The sequence below is a fragment of the Pristiophorus japonicus genome, chromosome 9, assembly GCF_044704955.1.
Source record: "Pristiophorus japonicus isolate sPriJap1 chromosome 9, sPriJap1.hap1, whole genome shotgun sequence".
NCBI classification, from domain to species: Eukaryota; Metazoa; Chordata; class Chondrichthyes; family Pristiophoridae; genus Pristiophorus; species Pristiophorus japonicus.
In genome coordinates this window covers 16,583,358-16,589,837 of record NC_091985.1, presented here as the reverse complement: position 1 = coordinate 16,589,837, position 6,480 = coordinate 16,583,358, and the positions used below count along the sequence as shown (strand labels likewise).

The following is a 6,480-nucleotide window of genomic DNA, read 5'->3' as shown; positions in this document are numbered from 1 at the left end:
GGCACCGAAAATTGCGCTGACGCGCTCAGCAGCCTTCCACTGAGGGGGCAACGGAACAAAGCGCCGAGATGGTCATGGCTGTCGATGTCTTTGACAGCGCAGGCTCCCCCATCACAGCCCGCCAGATCAAAATCTGGACAAACAGAGATCCCCTCCTATCTCTGATTAAGAAATGTGTCCTGACTGGTGATTGGGCGCCCGCACACGGAGCATGCCCTGAGGAGATCAGACCGTTTCACAGGCGGATGGATGAGCTCTCCATCCAAGCCGACTGCCTACTATGGGGTGGCCGGGTAGTCATGCCCCAGAGGGGCAGGGAAGCTTTCATCAGGGAACTCCACAGCGAGCACCCAGGCATCGTGCTGATGAAGGCCATTGCCCGGTCACATGTGTGGTGGCCGGGAATTGACTCAGAGCTGGAACACTGTGTTCGCAGGTGCACGACGTGTGCTCAGCTGGGGAATGCCGCCAGGGAGGCCCCGCTCAGCCATGGTCACGCATTCACATAGACTATGCGGGCCCGTTCATGGGGAAAATGTTTCTCATCGTGGTTGATGCATACTCGAAATGGATCGAGTTTTTTTTTTTTTTTTAAATTCGTAGCCAATCGTTCCAATTCTTTGTCAAATCACAAACGCCAGAGGTCACCTTGCACATGCCAAGGATCACTCTGCGCCAATGCTCTTAGCCAAAAGGCCTAGAGCCACTGCACCGTTCCTGGAAGTACTGCAATACCAGGTTCGTGCCATGGAGGTGGATGGGTCAGGTCCCCCACACACCTCCGTGGATGGGTCAAACCTCCCCACCCACCTCCTGTTTCCAAAAATGCAAGCATATACCTTCCTGACCAGGGAGAAACCACCCGGAGGTCATGGTGGCTGGTCAGAAACGGTACTACACTTGATCTTAGCCAAAAGGCCGAGAAGCGAAATGGATCGAGTGCATCATTTTGAATTCGTGCACGACATCCACCACTGTGGAGAGTCTGCGCGCAGTCTTTGCGACCCACAGTTTGCCGGACATCCTTGTTAGCGATAATGGCCCGTGTTTCACTCGCTACGAATTCCGGGAGTTCATGTCGGGTAATGGCATCAATCACGTCAGGACAGCACCGTTCAAGCCGGCCTCCAATGGCCAGGCGGAACGTGCGGTCCAAATCATTAAACAAGGCATGCTCAGGATTCAAGGACCCTCCCTTCAATGCCGCCTATCGCGCCTCCTGCTGGCCTATAGATCCCGCCCGCACTCGCTCACGGGGGTCCCGCCCGCTGAGCTACTTATGAAACGAACACTCAAAACTCGGTTGTCCCTCATTCACCCAGTCCTGACCGACATAGTTGAGGGCAAGCACCAATCCCAAAATGAGTACCATGACCAAAATTCAAGGGGGAGATGTATACAAATAAATGACCCCGTATTTGTCCTCAATCACGCCGTGGGGCCCAAAATAGACAAAGAGGGGAACAGGGTCATCGTGGTTAAACTTAACAATGGGCGGATATGCCGCAAGCATCTGGACCAAGTAAAAAAAAAGGTTCAGCATGGACTCTGAGGAACCCGAGGAAGACCATGAGATGGTGCTCACACCACCGCCAGTGAACGAGCAACAAGAACATTCAGCAGCATGCAAAGTCCTGGCGGTCAGCCCGGACAGGCCGGAATCACCACAGGTGACAGACACTCACGCCAAGGCTCAACAACCAGAGCCCCAACTGCGGCGCTCCACGAGGGAGTGTAGACCACCTGAAAGACTTAACCTATGATCCCAATCAGGCCTTGGGGGTGAGGTGATGTCATGAATGTAACCTCTATGTAACACCACTGCAATACTGTATATACTGAAGCAATGCACGCCTTGACCACAGGGGGTGAACTTGTGGGAGACACTCCTTACCTGGTCATCCAGGCATATAAAGGGAGGTCTCACGCAGGGTCATCACTTCTTGGTCCTGTGAATAAAGGTTCAGGTTATAGAGTGACCTTGTCCATAGAATGTGCCTCGTGTGGGTTTTGTGCCATTGAGAAAGGACATTACAGCTTTCGCAAGAGCTGCCCGAGAATGCCAGCCGATGCCGATCGGTGCCCCACATCAATGCTGTGGCACTCTGCCACCACCAGCTGCAGTGTGTGTGTATGTGTGTCTGTGTGCGGTCGGCACGCACTGTTGCCCTCTTGCTCGCGGAGTCGGGGGCTGCTGGCCAACGCTGCCTTCGCTGCGTCTCTGCTTCTTTGTGTTCCGCTTTGTCTCAGACCAGCAGGCAGCCGCCCCCAGCCCACAGACGGCACGCTGCCCATTTATTTCAACAGGAGTCGGCAAGCTTGAGCAGAAAACATCTGCTGCCCGACTGCAACTGTGAAATGTCAGATCACAGTTGCAGCCGAATACTCTGCCTCCCCACACACACACCGCCGCCCTCCCCTCCACCCACCCTCGCCCCTACCCGGAAAACCAAACCCTGACAGAAAGTAACTTATAGCTCCATCTCAATTAATAGTCTACGGCTGAGCGGTTTCATCAAGACCGAGCTTTGTCGTCAGTTTCAATGACATGTGCAATTACACTTCGACTCAATTGCGCACATTAGCTAATATTATCTCGTTAATTAGTCTTGAGTGACAAAGGTTTCTCTCTCCTCTGGGTTAACTGTGCTTGCCGTATTCGATCGACTCTTTTCGCAGACACCATCAGAGTGAGCCAAAGGGGAGTCTTCCCGGTGGCGCAGATCTTAATCTGTATGTATTGTTATTTTCATGTATTTTACAACTTGTTTTATTTTGATGTCCATTTCCTCTCTCTCTCTCGCTAAGGTAATTTCGGCAATCGCATCCTCCCACCCAGAAGCTGTGCTCAACAACAACAGCAACTTTATTTATATAGCGCCTTTAACAACAACTTGTATTTATATAGCACTTTAATAACAACAAAAACTTGTATTTATATAACGCCTTTAACGTAGTGGAACGTCCTAAGGCCCTTCACAGGAGTATTATGAGACAAGAAAATTGACACCAAGTCACATATGGAGAAATTAGCGCAGGTGACCAAAAGCTTGGTCAAAGAGGTAGGTTTTAAGGAGCGTCTGAAGGAGGGAAGAGAGTTCGAGAGGTGGAGTGGTTTAGGCAGGGAGTTCCAGAGCTTGGGGCCAAGGCAACAGAAGGCACGGCCACCGATGGTTGAGCGATTATAATCAAGGATACTCAAGAGGGCAGAATTAGAGGAGCACAGACATCTTGGGGGTGGTTGTGAGGCTGAAGTAGATTACAGAGATAGGGAGGGGCGAGGTCATGGAGGAATTTGAAAATAAGGATGAGAATTTTGAAATTGAGCCGTTGCTTAACCGGGAGCCAGTGTCAGTCAGCGAGCACAGGGGTGATGGGTGAGCGGGACTTGGTGCGAGTTAGGACATGGGCAGCCGAGGATCGGGGGATTGGTGCTCTGTCCTGCCCTCGCCCCCTCCGAACGTAGCTCCCCACTGGGAGTGCGGTGAATTTGCCCTTCTCTCTCTCTCTCTCTCCTTGTGGTAGAAATGTCTCCGCACTGCATCCTTTTTTTGGGGCAGAAAGTGGGGCCACAAAGGACCAACTTTGGGGTGCCCGATCCGTGCCTGCATTACGAGCGGTGTCATGTTGGTGCAGGCTGCCTTTCAGCCGCCCAAACCAGGAGTAAAATATTAGCGGGGACCGAGGCCCAATTAAAGGGGATCTGTAATTGTGAAAAAGCCTTTCTGTTTTATCGTTTTTGAACATTTTAAAATAAAAGCACATTGCCATCAGCACATCAGCACTTGCAGCCTTCTCACTGTCCCCCCCCCCCCCCGCGGGAAAGAACGGGCGCCTTCCCCCCCCGCGGGAAAGAACGAGCGCCTCCCCCCCCCGCGGGAAAGAACGAGCGCCTCCTCTTCCCTCCCCCCACCCGCGGGAAGAACGAGCGCCTCCTCTTCCCTCCCCCCCCCCCCGCGGGAAAGAACGAGCGCCTCCCCCCCCCGCGGGAAAGAACGGGCGCCTCCTCTCCCCTCCCCTCCCCCGCGGGAAAGAACGGGCGCCTCCTCTCCCCTCCCCTCCCTCGCGGGAAAGAACGGGCGCCTCCCCCCCTCCCCCGCGGGAAAGAACGGGCGCCTCCTCTCCGCCCCGCCCCTGCGGGAAGAACGGGCACCTCCCCCCCTCCCCGCGGGAAAGAACGGGCACCTCCCCCCGCCCCGCGGGAAAGAACGGGCGCCTCCTCTCCCCTCCCCTCCCCTCCCCTGCGGGAAGAACGGGCACCTCCCCCCCTCCCCGCGGGAAAGAACGGGCACCTCCCCCCGCCCCGCGGGAAAGAACGGGCGCCTCCTCTCCCCTCCCCTCCCCTCCCCTGCGGGAAGAACGGGCACCTCCCCCCCTCCCCGCGGGAAAGAACGGGCACCTCCCCCCGCCCCGCGGGAAAGAACGGGCGCCTCCTCTCCCCTCCCCTCCCCTCCCCTGCGGGAAAGAACGGGCGCCTCCTCTCCCCTCCCCTCCCCTCCCCTGCGGGAAAGAACGGGCGCCTCCTCTCCCCTCCCCTCCCCCGCGGGAAAGAACGGGCTCCTCCTCTCCCCTCCCCCCACCCCGTGGGAAAGAACGGGCGCCTCCTCTCCCCTCCCCTCCCCTCCCCTGCGGGAAAGAACGGGCGCCTCCTCTCCCCTCCCCTCCCCTCCCCTGCGGGAAAGAACGGGCGCCTCCTCTCCCCTCCCCTCCCCCGCGGGAAAGAACGGGCTCCTCCTCTCCCCTCCCCCCACCCCGTGGGAAAGAACGGGCTCCTCCTCTCCCCTCCCCTCCCCCGCGGGAAAGAACGGGCGCCTCCTCTCCCCTCCCCTCCCCCGCGGGAAAGAACGGGCTCCTCCTCTCCCCTCCCCTCCCCCGCGGGAAAGAACGGGCGCCTCCTCTCCCCTCCCCTCCCCCGCGGGAAAGAACGGGCGACTCCTCTCCCCTCCCCTCCCCCGCGGGAAAGAACGGGCTCCTCCTCTCCCCTCCCCTCCCTCGCGGGAAAGAACGGGCTCCTCCTCTCCCCTCCCCTCCCCCGCGGGAAAGAACGGGCGCCTCCTCTCCCCTCCCCCCACCCCGTGGGAAAGAACGGGCGCCTCCTCTCCCCTCCCCTCCCCCGCGGGAAAGAACGGGCTCCTCCTCTCCCCTCCCCTCCCTCGCGGGAAAGAACGGGCTCCTCCTCTCCCCTCCCCTCCCCCGCGGGAAAGAACGGGCTCCTCCTCTCCCCTCCCCTCCCTCGCGGGAAAGAACGGGCTCCTCCTCTCCCCTCCCCTCCCCCGCGGGAAAGAACGGGCTCCTCCTCTCCCCTCCCCTCCCCCGCGGGAAAGAACGGGCGCCTCCTCTCCCCTCCCCTCCCCTCCCCTGCGGGAAAGAACGGGCGCCTCCTCTCCCCTCCCCTCCCCTCCCCCGCGGGAAAGAACGGGCTCCTCCTCTCCCCTCCCCTCCCCCGCGGGAAAGAACGGGCTCCTCCTCTCCCCTCCCCTCCCTCGCGGGAAAGAACGGGCTCCTCCTCTCCCCTCCCCTCCCTCGCGGGAAAGAACGGGCTCCTCCTCTCCCCTCCCCTCCCCCGCGGGAAAGAACGGGCTCCTCCTCTCCCCTCCCCTCCCCCGCGGGAAAGAACGGGCTCCTCCTCTCCCCTCCCCTCCCCCGCGGGAAAGAACGGGCTCCTCCTCTCCCCTCCCCTCCCCCGCGGGAAAGAACGGGCGCCTCCTCTCCCCTCCCCTCCCCCGCGGGAAAGAACGGGCTCCTCCTCTCCCCTCCCCTCCCTCGCGGGAAAGAACGGGCTCCTCCTCTCCCCTCCCCTCCCCCGCGGGAAAGAACGGGCTCCTCCTCTCCCCTCCCCTCCCTCGCGGGAAAGAACGGGCTCCTCCTCTCCCCTCCCCTCCCCCGCGGGAAAGAACGGGCTCCTCCTCTCCCCTCCCCCCACCCCGTGGGAAAGAACGGGCGCCTCCTCTCCCCTCCCCCCCCCCCCGCGCGGGAAAGAATGGGCGCCTCCTCTCCCCTCCCCCCACCCCGTGGGAAAGAACGGGCGCCTCCTCTCCCCCCCCGTGGGAAAGAACGGGCGCCTCCTCTCCCCCCCCGGCGGGAAGAACGGGTGCTTCCCCCCCCCCGCGGGAAGAACGGGCGCTCCCCCCCCCCCCCCCCCGCGGGAAGAACGGGCGCCTCAGGCTGACTGCAGAATTCTCCGTGCCTGAAGCACTTTCACACAGGTAGGAAGATGGTTTATTTAATCTTTTCTTTGCTTATAAATGTTTATTCAGGTTGGATTTATTTGTATAATATTTGTAGAAGTATAAATAAGGATTTATTGTAGAATTTAATGACTTCCCTTCCCCCCCCTCCCCCCCACCTTGTTCTGGACGCCTAATTTGTAACCTGCGCTGATTTTTTAATGTGTAGAACAGGTTTTTTCAGTTCCTCAAAAATCTTCACTTGCTCCATTCTAAGTTAGTTTGGAGTACGTTTTCACTGTGGAAACTTTGA

General features: G+C 59.1%; 1 pseudogene; it reads right to left on the bottom strand.

Moving 5' to 3' along the window:
- Positions 1-701: 701 nt before the first annotated feature.
- Positions 702-930, bottom strand: LOC139274246 (U2 spliceosomal RNA; annotated as a pseudogene).
- Between the last annotated feature and the right edge of the window lie 5,550 nt (positions 931-6,480).